This window comes from Lates calcarifer, linkage group LG8, assembly GCF_001640805.2.
Source record: "Lates calcarifer isolate ASB-BC8 linkage group LG8, TLL_Latcal_v3, whole genome shotgun sequence".
NCBI lineage: Eukaryota > Metazoa > Chordata > Actinopteri > Centropomidae > Lates > Lates calcarifer.
Window position 1 is genome coordinate 19998250 of NC_066840.1, and position 23573 is coordinate 20021822.

At 38.3% G+C, this 23573-nt stretch overlaps 1 long non-coding RNA gene across 1 annotated transcript in view; it reads left to right on the plus strand.

The window, feature by feature from the left end:
- Positions 1–23573, plus strand: part of LOC127142741 (uncharacterized) — a 67199-nt gene that overhangs the window by 18368 nt on the left and 25258 nt on the right. Inside the window, exon 4 of the long non-coding RNA XR_007813774.1 lies at positions 3846–3991. This is a non-coding gene — a long non-coding RNA (uncharacterized LOC127142741). The remainder of the gene's footprint in view (positions 1–3845; positions 3992–23573) is intronic.

The following is a 23573-nucleotide window of genomic DNA, read 5'->3' on the forward strand; positions in this document are numbered from 1 at the left end:
TGTCAAAGAGCTTCACAAAAATACATTTTATTAAGTATGTCAAATGCTTTTCTTTGGTGTTTCTTATTGAAAATGGCAATATTCATCCAGTGGGTTATTTTTTTATCATATTGTTGAGTCAGACTGCCGTAATTGTGACAAATTTTTTCACATTTCTAAACCCATCTTAGCTCTATTTCTTTAAGCTTACTGACTTTGTAGACAATTTTGTAAAACTTGCCTTGATTCTGGTCTGAGTATCATCAGTGATCTATATCCAATAGAAAGGCAAGTAAATAATATTGTCCAGAAAAATTACTTCAGTGATTTATCAAAATATGCCAGGAAAGTGGCTGGTGCAGTGAATTTGTATTGAATAGAGAAGACTACAAATTTTATGATTCCCTCAGAGCAGGACATCTGTCTTTGTCTCACCAATAAAAACAGGGAGACACACTCAAAACAATAAACATAACACAACACAAATCACAAATTATCAGCATCACATAATATCCATGCAAAAGCAAAGTCCAAAAGGGTGAGCCATCAAATCTTGATTTTAGTTGCTCTTTATAAGTTTGATGCATTCCTTCTATAGACATGGTGCATAAGCATCCGGTTGTTATATAGGATATAATTATCAGAACAGTATGGTTTTGCATAATTGCCACTTACTGCGGTTTGAACCTTTATGTTACCTTATGAGTAGAGGTCAAACAGATGCAGAGAAGAGGATGTGCAGATTCAGACTTTTGTACTTCCTCATAGTGGCTCCTTTCAATCTTGGACAATGTGATCTGAAAATAATGGTGCTAATAAGAAAATGTCAAAAGAATCCTCTTTGAATTTACAGCAAGACTAACATTTTCTCCTCACCTTTCACTTGTGGCATATTCATTCTAATGTATCAGAGACCTATTTTTTTCTCTCCTTTACCTGCCTGATGTCATTGGTTAATAGATGGACAATGTGCACCTGCGCTGAGTTGCTGAGTTGTACTCTTATTATTTATGATCCATTTGGTGTTGCACCTGATGAAGGTCACAAGACCGAGATGTCATGCCTCTTTTTCTTTTCTTTTCTTTTCCTTTTTTGAATACATTTCCCATTTTTGGCCTTGGGTGAGTGCCGGTGTTTTTCCTTTATCATTGACAGTAGTACCCATGGTAGATTACAGATTGCATATTCAGTAAAGACAAGGGACAAACAAAGTCTTGCATGTCTCAACAGCTGGAGTCCAGAAAGAGTCTAAAACATAAAAATTGAAAGAGTGTCCTCAAACTGACTCTGCATCCACTCCCAAAACATATAAATTTATTAACACCCACACAACAGTTGCCTTTGAGACATGCTGGATTGACGAAGAGGTGTAAATCAATTTATACACTGTAGACACATCAGTGTGCAGACTCCTCAGACAGAGCTGGAGGATTTTTTTCTTTTTTTCTTCTTCTTTTTTTCAAATTGAGCCTTGTATTTGGGATTAAGAGCATTTGTCCTCAGGGGAGTAACAGTTACCAGGGACTCACTAAAAGTCCTACCTTTTATTTGGCACAGTGTTTAAACAACTAAAAGTTTTAGGTTTTATTTGACATTACATTTCAGACATTTTTATTGAAGCTTATATCTTATCTATCTTATATCAGCTAATTTCCTTCTGTATATTATATATAATTTAACTTAAAATAGCCTGAATCATGCTATTATTTCTTTAAAAACAGCTGCAGTCAGTTTACAGTAGTGTATTGCAGCACACAGGATCAACTATCAGGTTGTTATAAAGTTGATGAATATTACAGAGAGACACATAAGACAACAACAAATATTACCCACTTCTCTGTTTTTTCTCTGTTTTTTTTTAAAAAAAAAAAACTTTAATTGTTTTCATTGCATTTGCTTCATCTAACACAACAAGAGAATAAAACATGTACATCGTGAGCCCAGGTCAACTTAGTGTACGTCACAACAAAAGCCATCAACATCAAAACACCAAATCCAATAGCTAGCTCATTAGGCAGGCCGCTATTGATGTATAAGCTCCCTTCAGCAAACAACATGAAGCCCCCACTGTTCCTCAGAGTCGATGAGTCAGAGCTGCACTGAACATGGGCAGCAGTGCTCACTGCTGTTATACCCGAGCTGTCCATCAATATTCTTTTCATGCTCATGATCAAAGCAGAAGATGGGGTATCTGCATGCTTGACATTTATTTGTGGCTACATACATCTCACCACAAATTATGTAACAAGGCTAAAACTCTGTAGCCACACTAGCGGCCCCGAGAGGCTGCAACACTCATTACACACCAGGAAATGAACTTGTTGGATAAATGAAAGATGGAGAGACAACTTTGTCATCCTCTTATTTTATTAGTTAGGTACAGAAAAAAATGCAGAGTAAGCTCAGAGGGGCAATTTTCATCTCTGGTCTTGTGCCAGATGTGAAACAATGAGTGAGGTAAGAAGGCTGGTATCAGAGGAAACAAGGACATATTTTGATACATAAATCACAGTGGTTTATGGTTTGGTCTGCTCAGTCCATGTGTATTGACTTGGACTGACTCAGCTTGACGGGTTCAGTTCTACATTTATCAGTCTGTACATCTTCTGTGCTTCTTTGTTTGTTTTTAGTCTATATTCATTTACATTTTGTCAAATTGGCGCCATTTGTCAAATGCTAAATTAACTATCAGCCGTTCCTGTTTGCAGTCCACCCAAGGAAGTACAGACAACTATTACTGGATTACTTAAATACTGAAGAAAACTGTAAAACACTATGATTCTCAAGTTCTGAAGTTATAAGGAGCTTTTTTTCATTTATTCACATTTATTCGTAACAGATGGATCAACCTGTTCAATCAAAGTGTTATCTTCAGAGAGTCTAAGTCCCACTGAATTTAAAAAGGAGTGTATGATGTATGTGTGTTCAGATTTGACAGAGATATGACTGTTTCTGAACACTGGGTGTTAGAAAGTTAACATGTTCGTGTCAGTATAGCTGAGACAGAGCAAATCAGTGTCAAGCAATGATCTGAAGAAGCATGTAGTGTATACCTGCATGGAAATTTCTTGCCAAACCATCCAGTAGTTGTGTGGATTGCGTGTTGAAACTGCTTAAATATCACATTTCTTGTTTCATCTAACGTGAGAGAAAGATATAATGGTCCCAACTGTTTTTTTGTCGAAGTCATGTTCCCACAATGCTGTGTGTCTGTAGCTTGCAATAAAAGGAGTAAGATGTTCCTGTGCCACATTAGGTCATCTAAGCAGGTGATTTAGAGTTATGGTGTTTACATGTGTCAACCCAAAAACACCTGCTGAATAGACTTCTCTGTGCATTTACATGCAGCTAGTGTCACTGATTGATGGTCACCTGCTGCATGTTCCACAGCAGTATTTTATGCCTTGTCCCTTGTAACTGTATGATCAGAGGCTCTTCTTTGATGTCCAGGCCCCATGACAAGACATGACACTGGGCCATCATACTGATGTTTTCATCTTAGTGTAATATCACTTGGATGTCTCAGGGACAACAATGGCCCCATGATGCTTGGAAGTATATTCCACATATTCATGCTTTTCAGTGATTTTGCTCTGTCTGAACAAACTTTCACTTCTCCACAGACACACACAAAAAAAGTTTATAAAAGAGCAAAGAATCATCCACTTTCTCTGCAGTGCGCTGAAGATTAAAGTAACCAGTTATTTTCAGGGAATCTTAATAGCACTCTGGATAGTATTTCCTCAGAGGCAATGACTGTCTCATGAGGCTCTTTTGGTCCGAAAAGACAGCAGAAACAACAACAAGGTGATTTCCATTATAATGTAATGACAAATCATTCACCAATGTCTTCTCCATCACAATAGGAAAAACCCAGAGAAAGAAGAGAGGCTGATTATTTTAGATGAAAGTCGACCATGCAGTCAACTTCCATCAAGCGCCAGACAGTAGAGGAAACAGTGAGATGTGACGGAAAGCACTCTGTTTGAAGAACAACATATTCCCCACGCAAGTAAGTACCTGCTCTCCTCTGCGATGTTTATTATAGCTTCAGTGTGAGAAGATTGAAAGGATTTATATTTGCATTATGGGCATTTATCTGACATGCTAGTTCAGGGGAAAGACATGACTTTAAAGTTGAAATCCATTACTCCCTGCGTGTTGTCACCTCTGAAGCAGCGAGAGCTACAGCAAAGATGGTGGCTCAGTTGTGTACAGTTGTGAAGTCTCCTGCTCTTTGTATCAATCACTCTTGAAAAAATGTAATAATGCTCCAGCCAGCGCAGTGGCATACAACTGTCTGCATGGTATTCCTCTGGTTTTTATACATAAAAATACAAATGTGGTGTAAAATGTGCCGGGTCCACTGTGCCAACTCTTTTTTTTCTTTTTTTTTTTTGACTTTTCTCAGGTGTCTGCAGGGCGCTGAGTTAATATGTCAGTTTGTGTGTTTGTTAGTCCAGAAAACATTATAGATCCTAGCTTTACAAACAAGCTTTACAGACAAGAAAAATTGCTATTGATTCATATTAATTGGGCAGAAGTCATGTGTATGCTTTTGTCTGTTATTCAGCCTCAAAGCTGTCTCAGGATGAACAGATTCTTTAAGAAACACTTACAAGCTTGCGTTTGATTCATTCTGTACTGATGTTGTACTAAAGCAGGCCTTTACTTACAGTTGATGAAAGCTTTGCTCATACAGTTCATTCAATTATTCCAAACTTACAGAATGCCAAAATTTTAATGATCTGATACAGAAGTGGAATGGTATGTAGACAATGAGGGTGCTATTCATGTGATGGTGGGTGTAGGTTTTTACACCTTTAAAGTCGCACTCTCATATCCAATACCTACACTTTTGTTCCACACATTGTCACATTTCCTGTGCATTTGGTACTTTAGCGCCTGAGAAGTTTGAGCTGAAGTATTAAGACTTTATGATGTTGGCTGTCACCTATGCGGAAAGACACACAGGAGAGAGTAATGACAGGGCGTGTCAGGTGTGTTGACAGTACAATTTTGGTGTCAAGGGTGTTGTGATTGCAGTGTCTGTGTGATCTATGTTATTTTCATGGCATGACCAAACTATTTGATGCAGAAATCCTATTCAAAATCTTTGCATAGATTTTAGTGTAAGTCATTGCTGCTGTTACTTTCATATAAATTCTTCAAACTGGAATTTATATCAAAGTAATTCAAGCTGGAATGTATAAATGTAGTATAGTAAGTGATTGTTTAATGTGTCTATTGCTGAAAGAAAAGTGAAGTCCTTGTCTCTCCACGTCTATTCCATACTGCCTCCAGCCGGTCCACAGTGCCACTACTTGCTGTACCAGGGTGTATCTTGCAGAAGGTCTTCAGGCCAGCGTTCACTGTTGTATTAGTAGTTCAGACTGACTACTAGGGACTGACAGAGGCTATGAGACAGCCTGACACCTCATAGATCAGCTAACTGTGTGAACTGTTTTATCCAACCATGTCTCTTAGAAATGATGTTTATATAGAACAAAATTGTTTTCTCGGTTACATGGTATAAGGAATGGGAGGTGGTTGGAGTGGATGGCAGGTGTGCAAAGTGCACAACTATCACATCAGAGGCCGGGTTTCAAATCCTGACTCCCACCCATAATTAGATTTATGCAACAAAAGCACTTCGGTAGTTTTGGTTAAATCATGTTATCTTGCCTCTGTCATATCAAAATTCAAACATCTCTGAGTCTACAGCATACATGGAGCAACTCTACTGGTAAACATTAAGTATTTATAGCGCTCTATGAGTTAAGTCATCTGTTCCATGGTGTTCTTGATATCATACATTCACCAAATAAATAACAGCATAATAACATATCAGTTTTACATACACAAGCATGTAGTTTTTTGATTTTGTGTTACATTTCTAAATTAAGGCTTAATGGACAATTTGAAGTTCAGAAATGTGCATATGTGCAAAGTGCTGTGCAGAATTCTGGGTTATGATGCACTGTGATCATTTTTGACAGTCTTGTTCACAGCAGTGACTTGTTACATCATTGCTGTGAACATTTTACTTATGCGTTCACTATCAACATATTTGCGACTTGCCAAATCAGTATATAGTATTTTCTGTTGCAAATCTTAAGGTTTGGCCTTAGCAGCACCTTAAGGCTCACCTCTATGGATAGGATATTCCATGTTATGTTTATTTCATAGTATACTTTATGCATGTATGCTGTTAATCATCCTAACAAGAGGGTCTCCAGTCAGTTCCCTTCAAATTGATCCCTGTGTTTGTTATTTTATTCATACAGTCTATCTATATTTATAAGTGCTATTGATTTATGACATGTGTCAACATAAACTACAGGGAAATAAGACATATTGTAAACGTACAGTAAACTAAACCAAAGCCAAACAGTCGTTACATCCCCTCACTTGTTGCTCTTGCCTGAGTAAATGGTACATTATGAGGTATATTTTCTTTTACAGTGGTTAGCTTTACTTAGAGGCCAGAAATCATTTTGCGAGAGAAAGCTGAACTTTTTTATATGGCAAGTCTCTCACCTTGGAGTGCAACGCCTCACATTTTCCTAAAAAAAGAATATTCCTTAAGAGAAGCCAGCAATAGCCCATTCAACATCAATTACACAAATTCAAACAGATCCATGCTCTCGCTCTCCTTCCCTGAAAGGACAACAGATTCCACATTTGCTCCCTGGTGTTCATGTCAAGAGGTTTGTCATTCAGTGAACTGTCATTCACTCGGGTAGCTTTTCAGTCAGTTAATGATTTGTCCTGAATATTCTGTGGCTGTCTGCGTATTTAGCCATAGAGTGAGGATGATCCTCTTTTTCCCTCCATCTATCCTCCCAGGGGTTTTAAATGATGATAATGCCACCCAGGCCCCCCTCTGCTGTTGCCATCAAACTCCCTAATGGCCCTCCTGGAGCACTGTTGTGAACTTACTGCCATTTTGTCAGAAACATGAGGAGAAAAATCTTCTCAGCATCATTCATTCGCCTGTCTGTACTCATTCACTTTCTTGGATGTCACAAAAATTATTGTCATCCTTAGTGCATCCAGCATGTTTGCTTAATTTGTTTTTGAGTAACTCAATTTAGAGGTTATCAACATGTGCACAACTGTTTGAAAGCACTGAGATGGAGATGCTTCTATAAAATTGGATTGGGGACAGCAAAAACATACATGATTGCGTCAAAGCTACAATTGCAAATCAACACCTCTCATGTGGGGAGTATTAAATTATTCCACATAGATAATATTGACTGGGAGTCACACAGAGCAGCTGAGAATATAAAAAAAACAAGAAAAAAAAAGAAAGAAAAAAACAAATAGAAAAGAAGCACAAAACCTGGCAGGAGAAACCAGCTCAGTGTGTATGGTGGCATAGTCCTTTGGTTTCCCTACACAGTCACCCCACAGTCAGTCTTCTGCTCCCCACATTAATGCAGCAACACATTTGCTTTAGTTGTGAGAAGCTCAGGCATCAGAGCGTTGCACTAACACTGCCAGGGTCAGGGGTTTGATTCCCATTACAATTATACATGTACTGTGTGCATGTGTGTGTGTGTGTGTTTTTTTCTTTTTTCTTTAAATCCTTTTGGACAATAGCATCCACCAAGAGGCTTATGATAAAGAAGAAAAATGTTGGGAAATGGTGATCTTTGTGATGCACATCAATGTTGAAAAAATAGTTTAACTTAACTGTTTTTGTAACCACGTCTGCTGCTGCTGCTGCAGAAAAATGAAGCAAGGCCAGTGTTGTCATCGACAGGCTGTGTTTATAGGAGTTATTTATGAAGTCTTGATTGCTCCCCAGACAACTAAGCAATGATGTGCAAGTTATTTATTGAGGTTGGATATGTATAATAAGCTTGTGATTAGTTCAGGTAGTGTTTTGATGGTGTAGCATGAGAATGTTGTCAGTAATTACATGTCAGAATGAGCTGCTGTATTTGACCAGGCCTAAGCATCGAACCGCTCTGCTCCCATGGCGTTCATACTACTGGCTATCTGCCCTTGTTATCTTGCCCTTTATTACTTCTCCACTATTAGTGGATTCCCTACTGAGTGAAAATAGGTGCTCGTATGTTTTTTGTTATTAATGACCAAGTGGGATAAAGGTCCAGGAATTTTTCCCTGAGGCTCAGAACATTTCATGAGGATTAAATTCTATATATAAATACATGTGGACTGTTTGGCTTTATAAGTCAAATGAGTACAAGCAAGATAATTTTTCAAAATATATCAAACCATATGTTATTCTATTCCCATCAAATGTCTTACAGTATATCCTACTGTTTTGCCTGTGATTCTTCCATATGTGCTGTATCTCTCATCAAGGTGCTAGTTCATCATGCTATATCACAAGCTTTTACGATTTTTGACACCATATAACAAACGCTCTGCGACAGCAACACCCACAAAAGCCAGTAACAATAGAGAATATGCATTGACTTCACTTTCACACACACTGCAGCACTCCTCACCCCTAATGAGAGGCCAAACAAACCTGCTTTGGTGGGAGGGAGAGATGTGATACTCAGGGGAAAAAAAACATATTGAGAAAGTAAACCCTTTATAAATCAAACATATCTTCCACATAGCAGACAGTCGGTGGCCTACAGATGTTGAAATGTGGCCAGAAATTGAGTTTACTGGCATGTATACTGTATGTATCTTATTTCAACATCAGCAAAGTCCAATAAACAAAGCCTGAAAATGATAAACAAAGCCTAAAGGCACCCAAGGGTCTAGATGCCTGATTTCAGCTAAATTACAACAACTGCAGTCAATATGGACTTACAGTAAAGCCTAAAAGATGGTTCAGTTTTACTCCTAAATATAACATAATTAAAACAAAATGGCAACTACATGTCCAAGGTTTAACACAAGAATTCCATTGCAATTGTAATGGTCCATTTGCTGGGGGGATGCACCCATGGCAGATGCTGAGTGGTTGTATCTTTGTCACACAGAAAAAAGAAATCACGATGATGCCTGTGCTTTTCCTACCTACTATGCAAGTAGTAGTATAACAAGTAGTACATATAACAATGCATGCTGTATGTTGCTTTACCATTTTCAATGCAGGGTTCTCCTTCTGTAGAAAGACTGGCAAGATATTTCTGAGCTGCTCAGCATTTCTCGCCATCTGTCGGCCATTTTGGTTTTGAGAAATTTGTGTTAGACTTGCATCAACTGGCCAGTGGGTGGAAGCGTATGGAACAACACTCTAACGCCCAATGTGGTGGCTGATGTGCAACTATGCCATTAAAACCCATGCATATACTAGAAAACAGCTTTTTAACAGCTGTCCACTGTAGATTGAAATATAACTGCTAGTGGGAAACAGCACTAATGTTAGCAAGCTAAGCTAACTAGCTTAAACTTTAAAAGTGAAATACAGTCTTAGTTTCTGCAAAATGTCAAACGTTACTAAGTAAGCTACGTAACTAACAATATGTGGGCTTGTTGAAAAAGGAAGAACATCATGTATCAACATTTGTAGACTAAACAGAACAGTGACGTTCCTGGGCTGGCCCTCAAATGTCAGTCAACCTCTGCAGAGTTCTGACATCTCCTCTTATGAAAAATGGAAAAGTATACACTATACCTGCAGTATCATTATAGTTTATATTTTGCAGGGAAAAAATGAGCAGAATTCAAATTTCAGTTCAACTTTAAATGCACAATAACCTCCTTGGTGAGATGTAAAATCATTAAAGATGCTGCTCATGACACCATGAACATATTCAAGCATGAACACAACAAATACCCATACGCACATATATAAACACGCACGTACACATTTGATCGTTATGTATCCACACACAACCTTGAATGCTGAACTGAGCTGATCTCCCTGTGCAAACAAACCTCTGTCTGCTGCATTCAAATGTCACATCGTCTCTCTGGGACACACTCTTTAACTGACATATGTCACCCTCCAATTTGCCAGTGGCCACTTCTGGTTATTTTCTCTTCTGTTAATTGCTTGAGGCATTTGCTACCATCTTGCTTCTTTTTTCTCTGGGATTAGAGGGGCATGGGGCCCCAAAGATGTGCCAGCCTCCCCTGATGAATAGACACAAGCTGGAATACAAAACAGACACACCAGGGAGTCCTGTAAGTGACACATTCATAAATGTCATAGAAGGACTGAATCAAATATGAACAAAAAATGCAGTTCTTGTGCATCAAATGGGGAATTTTAAACATTGAAAATGTAGATAAAATTTTACTTCCTATGCTCTTCTTCTTATCTGGTGCTTGTGGACAACCTTGATCTGACAAATGATTTCATCCTTTTACAGCTCTGTACAGTGACAAAGGACAAAGAACACAGAGGCGTGGTTGTCAAGGCAACATGGTTATGGAAGGCAAAAGGCAGATGCGTGCGTACACACACTCGCACATACGCACTCACTTACTGCTTGTCAATGACAGCTTTGCCTGTGCTTTAGGATATTCAGTCTGTGAGGTCTCTGGCAGTGTTACAGTATTGTCATTGGAGGCGATGGCATAGGCTACGTGCAAGGCTAAAGATACAGCTGCGAAGCACAGAGGACTCATGGGCGGAGAGATGTGACACATGAAAGCACTCACTGACCCTGCACATGTACAGCATGTTGCTGTCTCCGTCACAAAGATGATGTGCATGGGCAGTGTGTGCAACATCAAAAATGAAGTGGTGTCATTCTGTTTCTTTTGAAGTGGAACCTCTACTCACTGAATGACGAATGTCATGAAATTAAAGCCTCAGTTCATTTAAATCACATTATTTTCCCCTACTTACCTTAAGTGGCATAAAGGCATGCAGATTATTTGCACTGGTGTTTCAAAATCTTGACCACTGAGGTTTCTGCACCAGCTCAGTTCAACTGATGTAAATGGAAGTTATACTCAACAGCAAAAGTCCTCATACCTAAATGAATGAGGTTTAGGCAACAAAAGCTTTTGGTTAGATTGGGGAAGGTTTGCAGTTATGGTTAAATTTACACTATGTACATTTTAAAGTAGACTTTTGAAGGTCTGAGTGGATGTTTTTTTTTTTTTTTTTTTTTCATGTTTCTAGGACAAAAACTTTTTTATACCACTGGCAGGATCATCCAACAATATCTAATGTGACCACAGTAATATTTAACGTTTATGCACAGCAAAATCAGTGGTTTTAATTCAACACCTGTTGAGTTAAATTCAATACTTTGAAAGTGTGTATATTGGTCCACACTCGTGACGGAGGTTTATTTTTTTCATTTAACTAGGGAGTACTTGACAAGTTGATTAGCTAACACTACATAAACCATAAATTTGGCATAAACCACCAGCTAAAATAAATAGTACTGGGTAGGTAATTTAAGATAAGATGTACACATGCCCTGGTCGCAATTGGAGTGTTGTCTGGTCACATCCAGTCAAAAATAAAGACAATAGCTGGCTGGTCTCCCGCCTCAATGCTAGAAAAAACAGACACGTTGGACCTCTGGCAATAACAGTGGCTACCTAGTGAAATCAACTCTGTAGAGCTGTTAGCAGACTATGTCATTTAACTCTCTGTATCAACACTGACACTGTCTGAGGAATAACTATCTTGTAGTTGAATTAGAATTTAACAAGAGCTGCAGTGACTCTGTATTTTTACTTTCAACTCTAACACTGAAAATTTAACACTTTTGATTTTGCTGTGTGGATATGTTCAGGCACTGCCAGCACTTGGTTCAGATTTGGGAAGGATCATGTTCTGATTTAATACAGAAAAAGTCCAGTCTGTGGTGTTACAGTTGTGTGCTTTGTACGGCTGCCATCCACCCTGATCACCTCCCTTCAACACTGGTGCAGTTCATAAACACGGCAAAGAGAATATTTCCTCCCAGCAAAATCCAGCCAGTGCTTATGTTTGTCACCACAACATAATTGCAAAAACAATTTAGTAGTATAGTATGTAATGTAGTTTCTAGGCTTTGAATGGGCAGATATTATTTTTTAGGGCAGATATTATTTTTTTATAGTGAACAAATAAAGTAGTATCAGTATGAACACTTTGGAACTTGGTGGAGTTATTATTACATTAAGCATTTGATCGAAGGACAATTGCTGTCATTCTTGTGAGGACAGTTTCCAAAAGCAGTGTTTCTTTTGAAACACATCATAATCCATAGACTTTGCTGTGCATGGTTTTCATAGGTAGGTACTTTCTACTAAAAATTAAAGAATTGAGAAATTTGTCCACAGTACAAGTAAGTCACAATATAGATAGTACTAAAATATGCTAAATATATAGTATTGTCTTTTTGTCAGTGATCTTGCTAACCTTATCGTCCTGCTGTATGAGACACCCCAGAGGCACAGTTTGTCAAAATGCAACTATTTTCTTGCCACCAGTGTGTTTTTTTACCCTCAGCTACACTTTTTGCACAGTTTCTTAGACCCTTGCACTAAGCAGTGTTGGCTGTTTGTAATGATAATGTTTGGGAATACTGTTTAAGTCAGTGGAAGTCATACTGGTTAAGGTCAGATAAATTTATTCTGCCCCATTAAAAGTGACTGTGGCTCAGACAGAAATACAGATACCTCAAAACTTTTCTTTTTCTCTCTCGCTCTCTTGGTAAATTTTTATTTGATGTTGTATATCCATATAGTACTTTGTGTAAATGTATGCAGATACACACATATACACACAGAGTGGAACTTTTGAAGTAAGTGAACTTTTGAAGAGTTCATCTAGTCCAAAGAGTAAAGATGCAAGTAAGCAAGCAGATTGAGCTGTGCTCTCTCTCATATTGATCTTGTTAATTTGGTTTTCGTTACACCATTGCTGAGGTACAAAGTAAAACACTTACAAATAGGGGAAAGTCACTTAGTTTGTTAAGAACTTTATTGTCCACCATGCGGAAAACTGCCTCTGGCTTCACCACACGGCATTAAAAACAACACAACACCTGATGAAGACAGACAACACAGTAGCATTAAGAAATGCCTTTAATCCTGTTATAATTTTAAAAGAGACTTCAAGTAGATGGTATGTATTGTCTAAAAAGCTTAAAGTGGAGACACAGAAATGCGGAGACAGACACAAGGAAAATTGCATCATCTCAGGCCAGACACAAAGACATGGATCGTTCAGATGTTTCCTTTTGATTTTAAAAATGAAAGACAGAAAGAATCAATTCCAGAGCTGTTTTATTATTATTTTTTAAATGACAAGTGAAACCCAAAAATATTCAGTTAACTATCAGATAAGACAAAGAAAAGCAGAGTTTCCTCCCATCTGACACCAGAAATGTTTGGCATTTTTGCTTTAAAATTAATTTATATTAATAAATTATCAAGTAGATGCTAATTGTTTAGTAGTTGTTAATTAATTTCCTTTTAATTGACTGATATATCTACTGACCAATTGTTTAAAGGCTAGTGCTGAGTCATCCATCAGATAGAACTGCATTTAAATATCTATTTTACAACATAGTTTCAAGCAAACCTGAAAAACAAATTACTGATACAAATTATTGTATTAAGGAATAATGTTTTCTAATGACTTTTTAGCAATGTCTTACATGTTTTCCCATAGTGCAGATTAAAGCAAGTGGTGGGCATTTTTCTGCAGGCATGATTGCCAGAAGCCTGAAACTATGTTCTGATGTAGCCGGTGACTTCACTGTGAATAATTTAGTTGTACTGTGTATGACTTTGCTGCTAAATGATTTAGTCTGGGCATTGAAGTGAATTCATAGGCTTGACATAGACATAAATTCAGGTGGTGACAAAGTTAATGCTGCTGATTGAGGTGTATGTTAATAGAGTGTTCAAAATAATAGTGCTTTTTTGTAATGAGGGTTAATTGTTTAATGGCTAACAGCTATCTACAGCAGTGTAAAATGTTTTAATGTAAGCCTATATTCTGTGATGAACAATAAATTCTGTTCACAAATGAAGAGAATTAATCAAAATCTTTAAAATGAAAGTTTAATTCAAATGAAATATAGACTGTGTTAAATGTGTGATACGAGTTCAAAGCATTAGCACTTTTTTTCCTAGTTTTTCCATTTTTACTGCCCACATCCATGCTTAGTGACACATGTCCAGCATCAGTGTACACATTTACTACTAACATAATTTGCATCAGCTGTAACAATGAATTAGCTTTGTTTATAACATTTCTAATATTGTTGTAAGTGCTGATCTGCTTGACAGTGTGACAGATAGTCAGATGTTGAAGTGAAGGTGCAAAAGGGCCGAAGGCAGAGTAGCAGCTGTACTCGCAGTGACTACTGACAGTAATATGCATAGAAATGGTTACAGGAGAGGGGCCATGCAGCTCAGTGAAGTGTGAGGCAACAAAAACACATTTTGATCTGACAGCTCTGACAGTTAGTGTGTCGCCACAGGTTGGATAAGTATCAGATCGAGGATCACCTGTCCAAGTCACATGACTTTTTGTTGTTTTTTTACTTAAAACATTGAGTCAAAAGTCACATCTACTCACTACGTACTCTGAGACCACCATAGTACAACTAAGACTAAGGACAAATTAAAGGAAAACCCAGAATAAGGAGTTGTAAGTAAGAGCTTCGGTGCTCCCTGGCATAGATTCTAAAACTCTCTATGAACAGCATTCTTGCTTATTTTGTTAATTGTGGTGGAGAGCACTGTTTACTTCCATTGTATATAAATGTCTATGATGATTGTCGGACATTGGTGTGTTACAATACCTAGAGTCAAAGGCAGCTGAAGTGGATGTCGTAGACTTGAGAACTTTTACCAGGAGGCTTCATTAGATTGTCCTCCCAATTATATGCAAGTCCCACCCATCAGAATATTTCTACATATGTTAGCGACATGAACAGTCTCAGGGCACACTTACGGTGAAGACATACACCTAATAAATGATTCATGTGCTTGAATGTCATTTCAGCTTTCCCTAGCTGATTCCACAACTGGTCATTGTCTCTTACAGAATACAAAACAACAGTCTCACTAAGTTTAAATTCTAGCCTACATTTTAAACATTTATTCACGTTAACAGGAAATGTCAAGTATGTATTGCCTTGCAATAGTAAGGACTTAGCTATATGTATATTAACAAACATTACAATGTGAGAGGTGCATGTAAAGAACAAGGCATGATACTAATTACATACTGGTCAATAAATAACAGATGCGATGCAGAAATGATTTTCAATATTCAGACTTGGCAGCAGTGTGATGGTGCTGAAGGAGTTTCTAACCCCAACTGACTCTCTTAAATTTACCTCTAAAAGATCATAGTGCAGATGTATTAGGTCTTTTCATGTGTCTCACGTGTTAATAAATTCTCCAGTACTGTTGAAACAAAAATGCAGAGGCTATGTCAGCTATATCTGGGCAGCAGAGACATGCAAATACAGAATGATTATCGGATTTTGTATGCAACCACCAAAATGACTATTTCAAAAGCAGGTGTTTTTAGTTTCTGCTTGTAAAGCAATGATCAATTAATCACAGTCAATCTTGAGGCCTTTTTTGTGGTGAGTGAGATTTGTTAGAAATAAAAGTCAAACAGCATCCATTGCTTTCCTGTGCAGCACATTTCTTATGTTTGTCAAGCTTCATTAATCTCCCCATTCAACTGCATCCAGAGCAGTCCTTGAAAATACTTTCCACTTTCACAACTGGTCCTTTGAGGCACTCTGAGAAATGTAGCAGGAGGGGAAGAGAGGCTTGGTAGAGGAAGGTGGTGGGGGGAAAAATGACTTTCAGATTGATTCTCCCATCATGACTTGAAATAGCATATTTATTGATTGCTTATAGGGAAGGGGAGGGTTGAAGGGTGAAGGGTGAGGGTTGCTGAGGAATGGTGTGATGTTGGTAAAGGCTGTCAGCCATTTCTCTGTTATTCAGGTTGGCACATCTTTTGAGAGGTTGGGATGGTGACCCTTCTATTAGTGCTAGTACTTCAAAAACTACTACAATTTTTGTGTTTGATAGATTAGTATTCCTACACTGTGCAACTGTGAGATGATGAAAATACCTAACTGTAGAAAGACACAGTTTCCTTGCTAGGTGATATGTTAAGATTGTATGGCTTTTCTCAAGTTGACTACACTTTTGACCTCATCCAGCTTCAATGTCACATTGCGCCACAAGTGTGATACTACATTTCATCAGCTTTAAGGTGTAAAGATTTCCTCTTGGTTGGTTAAATGCAAGCAGAATGTTCAGCCTGTGTTCCATCTGAAGGCTGTTCTCACCAGCATCAAACAGCAAAATCCTGTAGCAAAATCACTGGCATTTAATTGTCAACACCAGTAGATTTGCTTGCAGAGGTTTAATGAATGCACATATTTTTCATGTTGTGTTGAACTTTGGTGAACACTAAATTTGTGCCACTTATCAGTAGGCAACATTTGACAGCAATGATCTCTGAAAGAAAGAGGAGCCAGGGGTTCCAACACACACTATACATGGTACCACTGCTGCCATACACTCCCATGGTTGTATCCAAGGGTATCTGACCTATATGGTTGTTAAATTTCTAGAACTAATTCTATATAGAATACGGAAGGGTCTTACCTCAGGAGTGTACATTTTATTTTCAAGAAAATCTACTGCACATTGCACATTTTCCATGTGCATGCACAATGGTCCTATGTCCACAGAGACACTCTTGACAACTTGATTAACTTATTTCCTTGTCAGCTCTCAATAAATGGATACAATAGACTGACACACTGCACCTCCAGCCTCCCTCTTAACTCATTCAAAATCACAGACATGACACGATAATCACTACTTAATCTCTAACGTCATTCCACATTGAGATAGAAGTCATTATTCCCTTCTTTTTTTAACTTACACACCCTCAGAAACATCTCCATCTATGTGTTGTATTTGACAGATATAATTTTAGAGAATTTCTGTCTTTTTCTGTTCTTTTTCCACATTCAGTCAAACTCTTTCTCACATGGTGATGAAGTTTCTAAGGTACTTTCCTGTAAGTTTCGGAGAGAGGATATAAAATCAAACTGACTTGTCTCCCATCCCTTCCAGCTGTTTCGTTGATGGTAAAATTAGTAACTTTTGCTTCGTGCATTCCTTTTTTACCTATGGATTTCTTCTGTGTGCAGAGTGAACTTGGACTGGCCCTTGGCTCCTGGCCTTTGCAAAAGAAATAAAAGCTCCACTCATAAGGATATTTGCATACTGAAATGACATTATTGGTTGCCCTGATGCAGCTGACTTAATGCTGCTCCTTCAGTCTCAAAGCCCCAAAAGTTTCTGTCAGTGATTGACACAGAGTGAATTGCAAAAAGCCTTTAATGCCAAAAAGGATTTCAAATATCCCAAAGCAACAGAAAACAATCTTTATAATCCCCAAATCATTTTTGCAGAATTCAAACTGCCATTTTAAGTACTATATATACCTCAAAATTCCAGCATAAACAAGGACGTTCTTCACTTTTTGTGCATTCCTGAGGCATATTTGTACACAGTCATAATGGCAAAACCTCAAAAGCATAAAATGTCTGGTAAAGACAGTACATTGGGGCTGATAACCTTTCATTAGGCAGCCACATGCAGTCGGTTGGAAGAAGTGCCTTTTCTCTCTACCTCAAATAAATCATACTGACTTCTCTTTGACTTCTATCTTGATGTGTAACCCAGGAATATGATTAGAAGATACTGTGCCTTTCATCTCCAGCCCAAAAATATTTGTACTACTTCCATTCATCTGCTGTGTCTTCATAGCTTTAATTATGGATGTGCTGAGTCTTTCTGGTATATAGGCCTATGATGACCAAACCAAACTCTAAACCACGTACAATATGTTATATTTATTATATTCTGACCCACATGCCACAGAAACCATCAAGTTTCCCTAACCATCTACCTAATTCAAAATATATTTTACAAAGAATATAGCATACTAAAACTCTTTATCTGATCCTCTGATCTTAACCTTCAAAGCCAATTACAATGAACATAATTTTGAAGCACTTACAATATAGGGAAGCTGAGTAGGAGCCTCAGTGAATGATAGCTTAGAAAATAAAGATCCATTGTGTTCTAATACACTTCCTTCCTATATTTGCAATTCAATACTTCCTTGATGGTGCCAGACGGTAGACTCAAATGGTGCTGTGACATCAAAGGAAGGTCAATTATTTTATGCTACATGTAATATAGGTTGGTGCAGTGATTGGAGAGTCCATCCTTGAACATATATAAGCTGGGATTCAAGGCCCATGACTGCAACAATCTGAGATGCTGAAGATATTCAATCTATCCCTGCTTCAGCTGGCATTTTGCTGCTGACCATGTGCAAGCAAATGACTAATTTGTCCCATGGGTGATGATGAAATTAAAAAAGCAGGGACTAATTGGCAATTGCAAGGTCTAGACTCAAGGCCAGAGGCTGTAGGGCCAGAGCTACCTAGCACATCCCATCTGAGGAGCAACTGCTTCTAAAACCCACATAATCCATAAAACCACCTCTTAAAACAATTTTTGCAGACATGCTTTTATAATTGTTTTTTTTTAAATCATGTTTGTCTCCTTTATTCCCTTTTAATCCTCAGAAAACTCATGACTGAATTAATTACTATAATTACTTACTTATAGACTTTGTTTATGAGTTTTATTTTTGTACTTTGTTCTTAGTTCAGTGCAAAACAAGAAAAACAGTCATTAAACAGAGATCACGGCTTGTTAAAGAATGTTCATACATTAATTGCCATAATTTTAGGTTCAATTACAATATGCCAAACATTTTGTTATTTTGTCATAATGTTCATATTTAACTTCAGAATGAAACTACCTGTTTGTTTTCTCATCTCTATTGCTGTAGTGTTGGTATGGGGTTCTGAACTAATCCATTCTCCACCAGCGGGAACCACCTGTCTTTCATATAATAAACCTCCATGTGACTTGTTCAGAGGTGTAGAATTTAATCCTCACCTCACAATCTTTTACATCAAGGCAGTTCACAGGTCTTCCCCAGAGAGGCGAGGACACTAGTTGGTGATGGGCACAGGATCTAATACAATCAGGCTGTGGTCATGATTCCCTCAGGGGCCTGCTTTATTCACTTGTTTTCTTCTGTTTGGACTCCCTGATATATGTGCATAGCGGAGCCCCCCAGGGGGGCGCAAGGCATTCAAAGAAGCCTTCTTGATATTCCACTCGTAAAGGTGCCCAGAGGTGGAGTGGAGAGGTGGATTGGTTAGAGGGACAGGATAGTTATTTCATAGTATTGGCCACGGATGTTGAAGCTCTAATCTCCCCAAGGTCAAAGGCAGGTTTTTCTGATGAGGAGCCTGATTCCCTGCTTGAAGTCTAGTTTTTCATTTGGCAGCCTCCTCTATTAAATAGACTGACCACAGCAGCTAAAGCATCTGAAATGGCCTCTCTGACTTCTTTGGAGGATGATCACTCACCCAGTGAGAGAGATATGGTCCTGTGTTCTTGTGTGTCTACACCTGATGCTTGTGTGTGCACTAACTCCTCTGTTCCTTTGTTTGCCTGTGACTTCCCCTTTAAAAGACAGAAGCCATTATGTTTGGTGGTGACCATGACACATCACAAATGGAAGGAGGTCACCATGAGCCAAGCAGGCTGGTGAAACTTCTCCACTTTGATGACAATGAAATGCCATTCCACTTCGGTAGGAAGGACTGTGCTCAACAATGTCAAATGCTGCCGTTATTAAATGAGCTTTCCTCTTGCGCGTGGCTCCGGCCACAGAAGGTACAGCGGGGATCAGAAATGTCCAAATCAAACTGGGAATCAACTACATCACCTGTGTCTTCTGAGCCTTATGTCTCCAGCTGATCTGATGGGATTACACCTTAGGAATGGGAAATTTCCCCAACCCTTGACTTACATTTTTCATCACATCTGATGCACTTTTGCAAGGAGAGAGAGAGAAAGAGAGAGAGAGAGAAGGTGTTCCTGGCAGAGGAAGGAAAAGGGGGAGAGATAGGAGAATGATAGAGTGAGGAGGACATAGAGGGAGGGAGAGACAGAGTGGAGATGGAAAATGACAATATAATATGATTTGATTTGTGGGGCAGAATGGATTCTCAGTGCCCATTTTCCGAGAGATGCGAGGGGGGAACAGGGAGAGGGAGGGTGAGGAAGACAGAGGTGGGTGGAAGAGGTGGGCGGAGTGTGAACAGTAGGGCCGTGGAGTTCATTTAGCACTGGAGCCATGAGATGGCTTGACAGCTGCTGGTGGAGGCATTAGGCTGCTCACTTTAGTCCAATTTTGCTCTCTTTTTCTGCCCGTATCCCTCTCTTTCTCTCTCACTCTGTCTCTAATAGCTGTCTTTGTCAGACCAGTAGTGTCCATCGCTGCTATGTACGGACCTGACTATAGCCTTTAGTGGCCGAGTAGAACTCATAATAATGACAAAAACAACATTTCAATTCATTAATGGTCACAGAATAGCTGCAGGCAATGGGACATTTTAGAGGTCGTAAATTAGGAAAGTCTGTTTCCTTAAAGGCAGTAGCTCAAAAAGTTTGGTGCCAAAGTGAGACACTATAACTGTCATTGGAGAAACATGACACCTGCTCTGAGAGAATGATTGACAGAAAAAAATTAGAATAAATTTAGATGAATTTGATATACCCACCATTCTGAAAACAACACACCTGCTTTTGCAAAGTGAGTGACAAGGAAAAAAATGACAAAAAAAAGTCATTTTCAAGGAGAGTCAGTCAGTCACAAAGTAATAGCTCTGTTAAAGGATGGATTGTCACTATATAGGGATTAATTACCTGGCATCATGTAATGGTTACATAATAAATTGGGGAGAATTAACTCTTTTTGCCTTTTTGTTCTTTTTTTTACATGCATGCAGTATAATAATCCTCATACAGCAGAATATGAAATCAAACTGCTCTGAATCAAACTGAATCCATTTTTGAGGCTATGCTTCAACAGAATGACAGTGGTTTTTATTAGCAGCTAAGAAGCAGCCATAATTACTTCTTTCAAGGACCTAAACCCACTCAGTGAGGAGCAAAACAACATTACCTGTCAACAAATCTGTCTGTCTCGCTCTGTTTCTATCTCTGTCTCTTTCTTTTTCTCAATTCTCAGTTCAGAGAGCATCAGGGGTGTAAAAAAGCTGAGCAATATTTTCAGGAATACTCAGTAAAGCATTGGCATAAAAATAACCATATAAAATGTAACACAAATAAAATATTTTTAGGTGATAATTATTAGCCTTGTCTTTGAGATGTGAGGAACAGTGGTGCTTTTGCAAACACAGTATGATGATGGTCTTTAAATACAAGTGAAACCTTCAAAATATGTAATACATATATTTAATGACTCTCACAAGGGCGAGCTTACACTAGGGGCCACTTCTGTGCTTTTGCAATGTTGTATAGAGAAGTAAAGAAAAGGAAATTTGTTCAACATTTTATCCGGACACTTACTTTTTCCATAAATGGTGAAGGTATAGCACCGAAGTGAAACTATTGTAACATCTGCAGCCTACTAGTGTCTTTATTCCACTAAAATTATTTTTTATAAGGCTCCAAGTCTCCACAGGCCACACATCTGCACATGATGTAACCTAAGGACACCTCCCCATAGATGTAAATATGATTGATGATGATAAATATGAGTGAGTGAATACAAGTGTTTGTTTCTGTGTGTATCTGCATCTGAGTTGCTTCCAGGATAGTTGCTGTAAAAACAGCAGACACCAGCACTGAGCTGAGCTTTTCTATTCTAATCAAAACCAGTTTGTTTCTTTATCTTGCCCCAACCATTCAGCTACTCTGAATATTATTATTACTGTATGAAGCCTAAGGCTAATGTTAGTTTTGTGCGAGTCTTAAAAGAATTTACCTCAGATTTATCTCAGATGTGCGCATGTTTGTGTCTCTCTTCACTGCATGCTGTACAGGAGTCTGTGTTGTCCCACGTGCCAGTATGTTGTTCAATTAGGTTGTGAGAGTATAAAAGTTCTGTACTAACAAACAGTGTTGTTCTACTTTGGTGTAAAAAGGGGTCGTGTCTGGCAGAACAAGAGGTTATTATGGCTCCTTTATGGATTATGAGGCAGGAGTGTGACCCTTATCTCAAGGTGAACGTCAGTAGCTGCCATTGTCGCAGTCCATCACAACACTGTTCCCTATTACATTACAGGTGATGGCCCTGGCAGCACCTCATTGCAAACAATATCCATCTTAACAAGTCATTTCACCTGGTAATGATCCTTGCAAATCTTATTTCCCCTTAAAACACGTGAAAAATTCTAAAAGTAAAGTGAGGTGATTTTATTTTCTTCCAGTGCTCTTCGTCCCGGAACAAGTGACAGTAGCTGGTTATAAAGTGGATCACTCAGTCTTGCTATCAAAGATAAAATCACTGCATTTCATGAATTCTCAACACAATGTGCTTCAGACCAGAAACAACCGAGGCTCCCACCTCACAGATGGATTGTTGACTGTCTCAATGGGAAAAAAGTATTGTGAGGCTAATTAGTAGACCGACAGTGCTGAGATGCAATATGCACACAAGCACACCCACACTGCAAGGTCTTTGATGCAGAACCAATCTCTAACAAAAGTCGTTTCCAGTAAATGTGGAGATTATCAGGCTTTCACAAGAAAATGTGATGCACACAGCCATTTATTCAAAGAAATACCACACACACTAATCAGGTCGCACACACACATGCACTCATCGGGTTTAATTTGTAGAACCTGGGAGAACTCTGTGATCTCGGAAGCACTCGTCTCTAATAAGAGATAATAATTAATACAAGGTATTTCTTAATGTGTGTCCTTGGCAACATAGTGCTGATACCAGGGCTTTAGATAATTAAGGATGAAGTTGTTCACCAAAAATCCTAATGTTAAAATAAATTGATATTTGAATTCACTAGCTCAGAACATATTTTTTTCCTTTTTTGCTGTTTGCCTCCCTCCACCACCATTTGGTTTCACTTAAACATTCTGTTGCTATAGTGACCACCTCTGTCCCTGTTCTGTATCAGTTTAACTGACATTGTTATGTCCACTATTTTGTCAGCTCTGTGACCAAGCAAATATTGACAAATATATTTTATCAACTCCCCAAATGCTCTTCCTACTATAGGTGTTTTGTTATTGCTGATTTGTGATTTGCTACAATTTTGTTTTTATGTGAACAGCTTACAGCTAACCAATCTAACCATACTAGCTGCCTGAGGGTAATGTGTTGCTGATAGGGCATTCAAGTTAACTATTCAAGTGGAACTGCACACATTTTTTTCCACATATTTTTTAATGTTGAAAACATTGTTTTCGCTGGTGATGCTTTTGTTAGTGTAACTAATCTGACTAGTACATACTTTTTTAAATTTTGTTTCCTCGTTGTTATACTTACAACTACAATGCCTTGGCTCTAGCTTTTGTGTTGTGTACGCTTGTCTTTTTCTGGTTTGTAATTACTATCATTGAATTTGTTGTCCAGTACTGATTTCACAGTTTAAAGTTGCTTGTTGTAAAAACTTCAAACTCATGTCGTCAGCCTTTTTTAGACATTTGTTTGTTTCAGTACATAGTAGTGCACCACCATGCACAGTGAGGGCAGAAGAGTCTGGCAGACTTTGAAT